Source organism: Rhipicephalus sanguineus, unplaced genomic scaffold (assembly GCF_013339695.2).
Source record: "Rhipicephalus sanguineus isolate Rsan-2018 unplaced genomic scaffold, BIME_Rsan_1.4 Seq804, whole genome shotgun sequence".
NCBI lineage: Eukaryota > Metazoa > Arthropoda > Arachnida > Ixodida > Ixodidae > Rhipicephalus > Rhipicephalus sanguineus.
Window position 1 is genome coordinate 9,933 of NW_023616026.1, and position 13,636 is coordinate 23,568.

The following is a 13,636-nucleotide window of genomic DNA, read 5'->3' on the forward strand; positions in this document are numbered from 1 at the left end:
GACTACCGACGTTTAAACAAGATCACCCGGAAGGACGTCTATCCGTTACCGCGAATCGACGACGCCCTCGACTGTCTGCAGGGAGCGGAATACTTTTCTTCGCTGGATTTACGATCTGGGTACTGGCAAGTTCCCATGGAAGCATCTGATCGCCGAAAACAGCATTTGTCACACCTGACGGATTATACGAATTTACTGTCATGCCTTTTGGCCTATGCAATGCCCCAGCCACTTTTGAGAGGATGATGGACACTATTTTACGAGGCCTCAAGTGGAACACCTGTTTATGCTACCTCGACGACATAGTTGTCTTTTCCGCCGATTTCAACACCCATTTAAGTCGTCTCGAGCGCGTTCTCACATGCCTCACTGACGCAGGACTTCAGCTCAACCTAAAGAAGTGTCGTTTCGGCGCCCGACAGCTCACCATTCTTGGACACGTCGTATCTCGGGATGGCATCCTTCCAGACCCAGCCAAGCTTCGCGCAGTCGCCGATTTTCCTAAACCGAAGAACCTCAAGGAGCTCCGAAGCTTTGTCGGCTTGTCGTCGTACTTCAGACGCTTCATTCGAAATTTCGCCTCCATATGTGCGCCCCTGACAGACCTACTTAGCGGCGACAAGGACCTTTCCGCTTGGTCACCAGCCTGCGACGACGCCTTCACCAAATTACGCCGTCTGCTAACTTCGCCGCCCATCCTCCGCCACTTCGATCCTACCGCTCCGACGGAGGTCCACACTGATGCCAGCGGCGTCGGACTTGGCGCTGTGCTCGCGCAACGAAAAACAGGGTTTCATGAATATGTCGTCGCCTACGCGAGCCGAACTCTGACGAAAGCCGAGGCTAACTACTCAGTTACCGAGAAAGAGTGTTTAGCCATTATTTGGGCCCTTGGAAAATTCCGCCCTTACCTGTATGGTCACGCATTTGACGTCGTCACTGACCACCACGCCCTTTGTTGGCTATCCACTCTTAAGGACCCCTCTGGACGACTTGCTCGCTGGGCCCTCAAACTTCAGGAGTACGACATCCGCGTTATTTACAGATCCGGTCGCAAGCACACGGACGCTGACGCCCTTTCTCGCTCACCGCTATCGGATGACGGTGCTTGCCTATCTGTCCTTGAGCCTGCACTTGTATTTCCCGCCCTACGCAACATGACGGCGGAGCAACGGAAGGATCCCTGGATCAGTGCCCTCATTGGCATCCTTTCTGATCCCGTCACCTCTTCGACGTCTCGTGCTCTCCGTCGCCAGGCTACCAACTTTTGCATTCGGGATGACCTTCTTTATCGACGCAACCACCTTTCCGACGGTCGCAAGTGGCTTCTTGTGATACCCCGCCACCTCCGTGCTGTTATATGCGATGCTTTCCACGCGGACCCACAGTGCGCGCATGCGGGCCTCTTCAAGACATACGCTAGGCTTCGACTCCGATTTTATTGGCGCGGCATGTATAACTACGTACGGAAGTTCATTCGCTCGTGTGCTCAGTGCCAACGACGAAAGTTACCTGCCGGACAAGTCTATCCGGCACAACCTCTTCCCTGCCCTAGTCGACCCTTTGACCGTGTTGGCATTGACATATACGGACCTCTGCCATCAACTCTAGCAGGTAACCGCTGGATTATCGTTGCGGTAGATCATCTGACGCGCTATGCCGAAACAGCCGCACTGCCGACTGCCACAGCCCGTGACGTTGCCACGTTTCTGTTGCGACATTTCGTTCTGCGACATGGCGCCCCTCGCGAGCTCCTAAGCGATAGAGGGCGTGCCTTCCTTGCCGACGCTTTGAAGGCCCTACTTGACGAATGCCGAATCGTGCACCGCACAAGTACAGCGTATCATCCGCAAACGAACGGCATGACAGAGCGCTTCAACCGTACTCTTGGCGATATGCTATCAATGTACGTCGCCTCTGATCATTCAAATTGGGACCAAGTTCTCCCTTTCGTCACCTACGCTTACAATACTGCGGCACAAGCTACTACTGGATTTTCTCCGTACTTTCTTCTATACGGACGAGAACCGTCCAATACGATTGACACCATTCTTCCATATAAACCTGACGAGTCCGAAAGTACCCCCCTGTCCGAAGCTGCTCGACATGCTGAAGAATGCCGCCAGCTTGCCCGCTCCTTTTCTACGAGGACCAGTGGCAGCAGCAATCCCGTCAACCTGGAGACCGTTCGGCACCAACTTTTCCCCCTGGCTCTTTGGTATGGCTTCGGGTACCCGCTACCGCACCCGGCCGCTCCGCAAAACTCGTTGCCAAATACCTCGGACCATACCGCGTTGTAGAGCAAACGTCCTCCGTCAATTACCTCGTGGAGCCCATCACACCATCGACAGATCTACGCTATCGGGGCCGCGAACTGGTCCACGTCTCTCGTATTAAGCCGTACTACGACCCAATCGTTGTGTCCTCACCCTAAGCCGCCAGGATGGCGCCTTTTTCTGCGGAGGCAATTGTAAAGAAGAAGAGTGGCCTCAGCGGCATTACTCTGCGCCTGAGCGGCATCACCATCGGCATGAGCTCGTGGTTGCTGCGCTTGGCCGAACGCTGCTGACCGCTGCTTGTTCTTGCCATATCCTTTGCCAATAAACCTCTTAGCAATATATATATATATATATATATATATATATATATATATCCTCCTGAGTGCCAGCTATGGCGATTTGTCCAATATATTGGACATGAAATACTCCGTCACTACGAAGACATCAGCGTATTTTCACCCTTAAAAACCAGTTGTCCAATATTTTGGACGCCTACTAGTGCCATCTGTGAAGTTTTGTCAAAACTGTGCCAGCGGATTCCAAAATAAAAAAGACAACGTGGCGGCGTTCAGTGAAGCTGCGTTCTACGGCGTCCGCCGTAGAACGCTGCCATATATCACGTCATGTATCACGAATATATTGAACATCACGCCATACCAAAACCATAGACATTACTGAAATAATAAGTATCACTTTTTATCTTTGTTATCTACACACCCAGTTTTGAAAGTTTCAGGAAAATCTGTGAACCTAAATCTAACCCGGAACTCAGGAGGATATATATATATATATATATATATATATATAGTTTTCGTGGGTCCTTTGGGCTCGAGCGACGCGCTGGACATCAACATCAGCGACATCAGCATGCTTTCTTAGTTACCACATAGATGGTGCGATATGTGCACGCGTGGCACGCTTTAAAGACCGTCATCCTGTTCCTGCGAACGCCTTTGCTCTTCGCCCTACAGGGCGTGGTCGCCTTCGTGCGCTTATCTCGAAGAAAGAAGGGGGCGGCTGACGGGAGGGGGGGGGGGGGGGGGGTTGTATGTCTTGTGCTTTCCCCGCAATGTCCGCGCTGAAGTCACAGAGCGTACGAAGGTCGCTTCGCTCGCTGCAGCGGCCGCGTTTGCGAAAGGAGCGCGCTGTTCAAACAGAAATAAGCAACAACTGGGACAGTTAGTTCGCGCTCGTCCTGTGTGTACCTGTTCGTTCGTTTCGTGCGTCCTGCTTTATGTTTGAGCAGTGCGCTTCCAGTGTCGAGCTGTGACGCATGATAGTTCGCGCTCGTCCTGTGTGCGTTCTTTTCGTGCGTCCTTTGAGCTCGAGCGACACGCTGGCAATTTCGAGCTGCTTTCCGTTCTTCGCGTTACATTGCAATTTATTGCTATCGCATTCATTACTTCGCCGTTGCGGCGAAACTGTGACTTTTTTTATTATTGCGATAACAATTGCATGAACACTCGAGGTGCATTTCTGCCGTCGCTTTCAGGTTCGAAAGCGAAGCTGAAGATAGATAAGCTGCACCTATTGTGTTCAGGCGCAGTGGTTCTGTTGTAAGTTTTCGTACATCCGCAAACGGTGTTCCGATTGCGTCTCAATGACACTGAAGCGCGTGGTGGCTCTGCTGTAAGTTCTCGCATAGGCGGCATAGGCGTGTGCAGGGTTCCCCATTAGGAGGATAAAGTTTCATCTCAGCGCCCCCACCCCTCCTACGCTCTGTTGGTCGATCCCAGAAGAAAACATGCTTCGTAAAGGATGAAAAAAAAAAAAAGAAAATGAAGCGATGGCGTGCTGCTCACAGTGGCCTGTCTTTGGCCCCTGGCGTTCTAAGGGTATAATAAAGAGCTCTTGGAATGCGACGTCAGGGGCCTTATTCAGACGCCATTAGCGTCAAAAACCCGCGTGCCCATAGCCCTGCCCTGGAAACAATGACGGGATTGGTCCGACTAAGTAAATGTATGGGGCAGACCTTGCGCCCCCTATTAGGTTATCTCCCCCCTCCCTCCTGCTCCCGCCGTGCGCACACCTATGAGTTCCGGCACACACGCCGGCAAAGTTCCGTGAGTATGATACGCTGACATCATCCTATACATAGGATGATGTTGGTGGCTCTATAACATGGTGGATGTAGCTGCCATGCTGGACCACCAGTACGATGGGACGCTGCGTGTCTTCCGCGTCATGTGCAAGCCATTTCTTGCTTTATGTCCGAAAATTCTCTGCCCACGGAAGCTGCTTGACATCAACGCCGCCATTTTACACTCGGCCTTTCGTGCTCATCGAGTCTCTGAGTTTACATTTGCCCGAGTTCAATACCATCTGCCATTTTTTACATCACATATGTATAAAGGAGTACTGACATGAATTTTAAAATTTTTCGGGTTGTTGCTCTAAATGAAAGCGCTGGTGTCGAGAACCCTAAAAAGAGTGTCGTGGTGCCTGGGGATGCATTGCATATATTTTAATACCACTTCTTTCAACCAGCAGTTTCGGTTTCGGTTTCGAGAGGGAGGTTTCATAGTGATGTGTCAAGTCTGCCCGTGACGTCACGGGCAGACTGCAACCCACGAAATATGCACCTGCTGTCCTTTGCTGTCAGTCGAACGTGGTTCATGATGAGTGAACTGTCGTCCAGTGCCTCCGACAGCAATTTCTGTGATTTAGGCTGTATGCAGAACCCAGACTTCGCAAACCAAGTGAGCTGACTTGAAACGTCATAGGGCTCTCCATGCGGTGAAGCTGCCTTGCAGATGCTGGGAGATGAAAACTTTAAAATCAAACTTAAATATTTATACGTGTTTCCGGGATGCGGTGTGGGGAGAGCGTTAACACTACATGCCAAGGAAAACAAAAACGTCCGTTTTGGTGCACTTCAAATCGTGTCAGTACTCCTATAAGGTTAACGTCATTTTGCAAGATGTAGGGATCATCAGGAGACGCTATTTTTTTTATAAATGATACAGTCGTCAGCGAATAGTCTTATACTTGAAGAATGTTATTGGTCAGGTCATTAATGTAAATAAGGAAGAGTAAAGGGCCTAGAACACTGCCTTGAAGGACTCCGGCTGTTACATCAACAAGGGGAGAAACACAATTAATAATCACGGTAAATTGTTTTCGAGATGATAAAAATTTATAATCCAAGATAAGCTAGCAGAGTCCAGTCCGATGGAATTTAATTTAGAAAACAACCGACAATGGGCCACCCGGTCAAAAGCTTTGGAAAAATCAAGGAAAATGCTATCGGTTTGTAAATTGTTGTCCATGTTAAAGTGCAAGTCGGTAGTAAACTCGAGCAACTGCGAATCACATGACGGATATGATACGCAGGGAAAAGGTGCTGGAACCCAAATAAAACATGACTACTGAAGCTCTGTAATTGCACTCTGATACACTGTACATTTACATAATTCAAGGTTTAGGCGCGCGAAAATCGAGCACTGAAGTAGAAGGCTAGTGAAAACTCGCAACCCAAGACAAGCGAACTGGGAGAAACGCTTTCGACAACCATCGCGGCGCATCGCAGTGGGCGCTCACCGCGCAAAAACGGTGGATGTGACACGAAGAGGCGTCCGCGCGTCCTGGTGCCGTTCGGGCAGGCTTTATAGAATGGAAGATGTGCCCAAGGATAATAGGAAGGGAGAGGCGCCGGCCCGCCGCGGAAGCAATGGCCGAGCTTTCGCTTGACATCTGTCTATTCTTTTTCGTGCCGCGTTCTTCGCAGCCTTGTGAACAACACCTGTTCGCTTATCCGCCTGCTGCGATTTTCGGGACGCGAAAGAACACGTGCGCGCTCCGCCGACATTATTTTTCTCGCTCGCTGAACAACTTTCCCGGAAATACGGTGCTGCAATGCTCTAGGAAACTGCTACTGAACAACACAACACTTCTGCGCTCGAGAGTGAAGGCATCGATCAATAGCCTAAGATATATTTATATATATATATATATATATATATATATATATATATATATGCGCACGGAGGGCCGGGGGCCAATCATTTGAAGGGGGGCGCCAATTCTGCCCTATACTTTTATTCAGTACCTTTGACGTCACTTTCTCCTGATCCTCCTGATTTCGATTCTTCAGAATGTTGCTGAAATGCGTGAACTGCGAGTGTAGGAGTTGTACAGATAAATATGACGGTGAATGATGACATAGCGGATATGCACGCGTCGATAACCCTTTCCCACCTCGTTTGTCGCTGTCGTGGCGTGTTTTAAAATGTTTAATCTCGGAAGAATTATACCGTAAGTCAATAAGTCCATTTGACTTCTTTTTGTCACATTCACTCGCTCTGAATGAACGCGATGGTTTAGCATGCCAAGTACTGCTGTAATGCTCTATAGAACGTAGGATGGAACATAAAGTAACATGTCCGCAAACCGCAATCGATCTAACCTACTAAAAGCACGCTAGCTTCAAGCATATATCTTAGCAATTGGTGCGAAGCAACCTCGAACAACAACCGGTCATCGCTCAAGCGTGGGCGCCGGCGGTGCTTGCAAACCGAGCGTGAACGACGTCAACAGTTTCTGCTGTGTCCTCTATAGCTCAACGCAAATGTCACCACGGCTCCATGGCTTCCAGAGAAAAAAGAAAAAAAAAAAGAGTAAGAAAGACAAATTGCGAAGAAATCTGCCTTCTGAGAATTATCATATCCTTCGTTTCCTGCACTACAGTGTTTTCAACCAAAGTTGTAGTCATTACGCGTGCGGTTGCCTGATTGGCGAAATGAGACATTTGAAACGAGCTATTTGCTAAAAAAGGAAATCTGTTAAGTAGTCTTTTGTTTTTTTCGCTTAGAAAAGCAGTATTTCCGTAGGTGTTTTTGTCCCATATACACCTATTTTCTTCCGTCTTGGCGTACGTATACCAAACCAAGCTAATGTTTGTCGTGCGAATTAGAATTAAATTTAATGTCAACACGTGCTCCACATATTAGGCAACACAAAAAAACTTCCGTTCTGTGTGCGTACGAACACTTGCGTTCCCAGAAACCAGCATATTATGGGTTCATGCGCACGCGAACCTATAGTGTTTTCCCTCATGCGAAACTAAGGGAGATTTATAAATGGAGGACTTAACAGATTAATGCTATATCGGTCAAAATAATCATAGACCCGAGCATAGTTTTCTTTCCTATAGGCTAAGCTGCCTGATATGCTACAGTTGAACCTAGATACAACGAAGTTGTACAGGTGAAGCGAAAACTTCGTTGCATCGAGGTTTCTGTGTTTCATTTGTGTCAGCGGGGTCGTGCATATCCAAAACCTTTCCTTTCTGCCACATTTTACAGCGAAAGCTGTTATGAGATCATTTCACCGGCCGTTTTTGGTGCCGTAGTTGTCCGCCGCCGCCGCCGCCGCCGCCGCCGCGGCCGCTGCCGCTGCCGCCGCCGCCGGTGTCCGTAACCAGTATCGCTCGAAATAAGAAAAAAAAACTAAATAAGAAAAAATTCCAGGATGGAACGAGGTTCGAACCTGGGCCCTCTGCGTGGGAGCCCAGTATTCAACCTCTGAGCCATGCCGGTGCTTGAAACTGTTTTGCAAAAAGGTCCTATACAGGCTTCATGTCGGGAAGGAACCACATTAGCATATGCAATATAGCGTGGTAGAAGAGTAAAATAAGCACCAAGCGTCGCACAACGCGAATTATGTAACCAGGCGTCATACAATGCGAATTGCGCAACGAGTAGGTTGTTGAATGCTTCCAACCCATTACAAAGAGCTCTGCCATAATTCTTCATCGTCATCACGCACATCGTCAACGAAGTACGCATAATGCCTTACATGCGTTTAGCAGGTACCACGGCTGTCTGTAAAATGACGAAAAATGGCACAGTGCCTACTGCCCTACTTCTAAAAAATTACAATGATTTATAGCGTAGTGGGTTCCTCGCAAGTGCACTTCTGTTGGTTGCCAAGGAAGCCCATAAGGCTCCCATGATCCATTTCCTCAGGGTCTCAATAAAGTAAATTCTCTCTCTCTCTCTCGCTCTACGTTTCTCCGGTTAAAGTGTGTTATAAAGCGTGGTGGGACAGTTAAATAACGACCGGGCGTCACACAACATGCATTACGTAACTAGTGGGTCGTTTTAAAGCTTCCAAACCCATTACAAAGGGCGCAACCATAATATTCATCGTCATCAACCGCCGCCATCAACAAACTGCACATAATCGCTTACATATGGTACCTCGCTTCTCGCAGAACAACGAATAATGTCGCGCTGGGTGCTTCCAAACTTCCCAAAAATTACGCTTTGTGGCGCAGTGGGTACGTTGCTAATATACCTGTATTAGTAGCCACAGGAGAGTTTATAACGCGCTGTAGAAAAGCCGTTCTTCCAGCTTTCGCTGTGACTGTTCTGCGCTTTCCGCGCAGGCCTGGCGTTTTTTTTCTATCCCGTTCCCGTTCCGCTGTTTCTTACTCCAAGATAGCACGGCACACATTCGTTAACGTCATTGTATATGTAGCACGAAACTTTACTAAGGACAGAAACAAAAAGGACAAGCCAAAAGGACAAGGATAAGCGTTTGTGGCTTGTCCTTTTTTTATCTGCCCGTAAAGTTTCGCGCCACCTACATTCATGGATCATTACCAACTTGCCCGATCGAACAGTCCGTTTCAATAGCATAGAGCCCTGTCGGGATTGCAATCGTGATTTGCTCCCTCCCGCAGCTGGAGCATAGGGGTCCCCACGCGCTTAAGAAATTCGATTCCGATCGGTGTCGATCGGCATTAGGAAGTGACCCTGGGTAACACTGACCGTGAAACTGTCGGCACCTCCGTACGCAACCGATTGAAATCGTCGGTTTTCCAGCCCCGTCACGTACACGCATTCCGCGTATGCATGCGAGCGCCTCTGTTTAACTCGGAGCGCGCAATTGTTTGTGTTTTCCCGCGCTCAAACGTGCTAAAGAGGAAAGCCGGAGGGTGAAAAGAGTGCACGAGCTTGCCAAGATAAATTACATACTCTCGACTCATTTGCTCTTGTTTCCTTCACAAGATACATAAAGGATGAGGCGGTAAGTCGTTTTCCTTAATTAATTTATTATACGCGCGACTTCTTATTGTTACCCGTTTCTAGGGTCGTTCATCTTCTCCTTATTGTTTTATTCATCCCTTGTGACAACCGTGCTAAGGATGTTGCAGCGTTGCGAAGAATATCTTTACCGAGCAATGCATGGGACGGGTGCAGATCATGCGGCAAAAAATTTGGCAATTAAAAAAGCAAATCTTCTTTAATTGTCGAAGCACAGAAGTGGAAAGCCCTGGTCGAAGTTAAGACTATCGACTTGTTCGATATGCATCCGGCTTTTATAAACACGTCCGATTACTTCGCAAGAGTAATTTCCGCTGTCGCGGAGCACGCAATCACAGTTTAAATGCTGTTGCAAGCTGCGGTAAAATGAGCCTATTCATTCCCGTTCTTTCTTTTAATGGGGGACGTAAAGCCCCATAAATATTATTATTATCAATTAACAACTGAATGAATGAAGAAAATTGACACATTCGAGGTGTACTTATCTCGAACTGTTCGCAAGGACGTTTATACTAGCAGTACTCTCCTGACCAGACTATAACAAGCGGATACATGCCTCGAATTCTAAGCTAACTTACGCGTACATTGAAGCTCATATGGTGCGCCAGCAGCAGCTTACTACCTTCGTGCACTGGCCCTTTATGTTTCCCTTACTTTACTTTTTCTAATCAGTGTTCGATGTGCGCTACGTCAATTGCGCGTGACTTCATTTCAACAGCCTGCTTCTCAAATTAACCGCTTACATCTCCCATGTGGTTTGTTGCTTGCGACGGTGCAGTCGCTAGCACGCGCAATCTATGCAGTCGGGGGAAGACTACAATAAGGACATCGCGCTGTAACGGTTCGCTGATTAGGTGGCAACATTACGCTGAAGTTGAATGAGTCACCGCCACCGCAAATAGGACCGAGATGCCGGGATTTTGAGCTCTGTGTATAACCACCTGGCATTACGCCATAGGATTGTACGCGTTCTGGTCTGACGTACGTCGACGTGGTGGACGCGTCGCGTCGAGGCGTACAACGCAATCGTGCCAAGTTAAGCAGGAAAACAAAACCGCTGTTCTCACAGGAACGGCCGCGTGTTCGTATCCCGCCGCGATACACGGAAACGCTCAGCGAGCGCAAGTCGTATGGGACAGTGGGAGCGATAAGCTGATCAGTATATATAGTACACAGTCTGTGTGAGAAATCGCTGACCGTATCGCCAGTATCGTTCCGCCAGGCTTCGATAAAGGTACGCACTTATTACCGAAGCGCCGGTACATGTCACGACATAGACAACGGGAGATCATCGTTGCAACAGCGCATGAAAAATCAGTTTTATGGAAGCCCGCAAGGTATAGGGGAACATTCATGAAAGGAAACAATTTCATACACCCGCTTGTAGCATGAAGCTGCGGAGGAAATCCATTGCAGATTTCTCGGAGAAAAAAAAATCATCCTAGCTGGCGGAATTTTTACTGATCGGCATCCGAACCCGGTACCAACGGCGGTTCATATGGGTCGTGGTTCTTCCGGTCGCGCTGTTTTATGTAGTTATTATTATTATTATTATTATTATTATTATTATGATTATTATCTATTATTATTATTATTATTATTATTATTATATTACTTATTATTATTATTATTATTATTTGTTTGCCATATACCCTGTCAGTGTATTGATGCGGTGGAACTGCAGCAGATGCCAAGCACACTTTTGCAAAACGGCGTACTCATACCTTCAGCGATGGCTTCTCAGAGAAAAGAAAACTAATCTCGAAGGCCATGTATTGCGTGCTGGAGACTTTGGAAGTGCGGTTTCCCAGTGGTTATTTGCAATGTATTTGTGTGTGCTAGGCCCAGGAGGGTGGGAGTCGGTGGTGCGAAACTTAAAGAAAAGTACAATTACCGGTGGCATTTAGTTCTTGCATGCAGTACACTGCTAGAATGAACCATGCGGAAGTAGCCTTGCATATTTTGATCGCCGCGATGACAGATTTGCCTTATCTGCCTTTCTCACTGTTACTCTGGTCGCCACACAAGCTCTCCAATTCCCCCACACACCATATGTGCGACGTCATCTGGGTATGCTTTAAACTTATGCAATATCATATACGCGTGAGTTTTAAGACGCCGTCAAGTCGGTGGAATAACTCATCAGCATCGAAATATAGTGACAAGCTTTGTTCGGAGGTCGATTTCACGCTAGATAACCGATGGGAAGCGTTGCTGCTGCGAGTGGCAGAAAAGTGGTGTTTAAAACTTCCCTCCGACGCTTTCGTGACAGCTTAGCACGTAAGGTGTCGCGCTGCGAAGCTCGAGGGCGCGGGTTCGATTCCCAGCCACAGCGGCCCCATTTCGATGGGAGCGAAATGCGAACAACACTTGTGTGCTTAGATTTTAAAGAACCCTAACCGGCTTAAATTAATTCGGAGTTCCCCCGCACTACGGTGTGCCTCATAATCATATCTTGATTTTAGCACGTAAAACCCCAGCAATTATCATTATTATTACTATGCATCATTTGATGGTACAGAAATAACGTCGCGGACTTCACTCTAAAGGAACGCATTGTTGTATAGTACCTGAAACCAGGCATTCTGATAGCGCGCTCGAAGCATTTCTAACGGCCCCGCCACGCTGGTCTAATTGTTATGGTGCTCTGCTGCTGACTCGAAGGTCCCAGGATCGAATCCAGACTGCGGCGGCCGCATTTAGATGGAGGCGAAATGCTAGAGGCCCGTATACTTATAAATTTAGGTGCACATTAAAGAACAACAGATGGTCAAAATTTCCGAAGCCCTCCACCACGGCGTCCCTCATAATCATATCGTGGTTTTGGGACGTAAAACCCCAATAATTATTAAACATTTCTAATGAATTGCACTACACAACACAGTCATTCCGGTGCACTGCGCTCACGTCATGGCTTTGATAAGTGCCAGCGCCTTCATGTGTCTTCGTGGTTCTTCGCGGCTTCACACACACGCACGTTTGTGCAAGTGCTCATTGCATAAAAAATAAATAAAACGTGCTCCTTATTTGGACGTACTGCATTCTTTATCTCTCTTTTTTTTATAAAGTACTGTTTTAAACAGACCGAGGAGCTTCGATCCATGTTCTTTTTTATTATTATCGGCTCCCATCTGCGCATTACCATAAAAGTGAACGATTAATTCACAGAAATCTGCAATAGTTACTTTCTAAGCCTTGTGCGGCAGGGGCGTAGCCAAGGGGGGGGGGGTTCAACCCCCCCGAAATTTTTCAGTTTTGCTTGCGTATATAGGCACGCACACATAAAACGCACGCACGAACATACATAAAGTATGGTTGAACCCTCCCCCCCCCCCCCGAAAAAAATTTCTGGCCACGCCCCTGTTGTGCGGGCTCATTTATGTCTCAGTTTAATGACACATTACAGTACACAGGAATGTGTAATGTATACACTCGCGGAAAGCTTCGACCAGCTGTCTTGAAAAAAAAGAAAAAGAAAAAAAAAGAACTCAGGTGGTGTTGGAACAGATGACGCGCTACGGAACGTTGGACCGGTTTTATTTTCTGCCGCCTCAAGGTTTCTTTTCCCTCGGAAACAACTGCTGTCAAGCATTGTAGAAGTGAATTATAAGTACGCTTTACGGCAAACAAGCCATTGCATTCGACATGACACGTGAATTGTTTTGTTTCTATTATAATCTATTGTGCATCTGGGAGCATGCTGCCCAGGCGAAAACAAAAATGGCACCGAATTGCATGTAACTTTATTCGCAGCTTGTGCAGCATTTTGGAATTAACCGCTCGCAATGGAATTGTGTCGTTTCCATCATGTACGCGTGCATTATTGCTGTTCTGGGGAAATGAAATGTTCTTACAAGGACCTGAAAATGCAGTGACGATTACGCCAGCGATCATTACTTTTTACAACGTGCAAAGTTTCCTCAGCACTTCGCTTTCTTCTCGTGTGCACCTTTATGCGTGATATCGGTCACTGCACGTAGGCTACGAAGCTAAGCAAAATTAAGTAATAACCTGCATTTGCTTTCTATTACTGTAATACTGTATATTTTTTTCTCGTGCTGCCCGTTTTGCATTTGCCTTAAAAAGCCAAGTACAGAAATGTCACAGCGTGTATCCACATCGGCAAAAATTTTGTTTGTGTGGTCTCGTGGCACATCGTCAGAGCTTGGATACATTCAACCGGGGCAAATGCATCTGCGCGGCGCGTTGGCATTTCCAATGACGCTGTGGGTATACAGTGTAGCGCGCTTTGTTTTCGCGGCGAGCGTGCGCAGCACCTGCAGAAAAGCGGAACAAGACAGCGGGCGC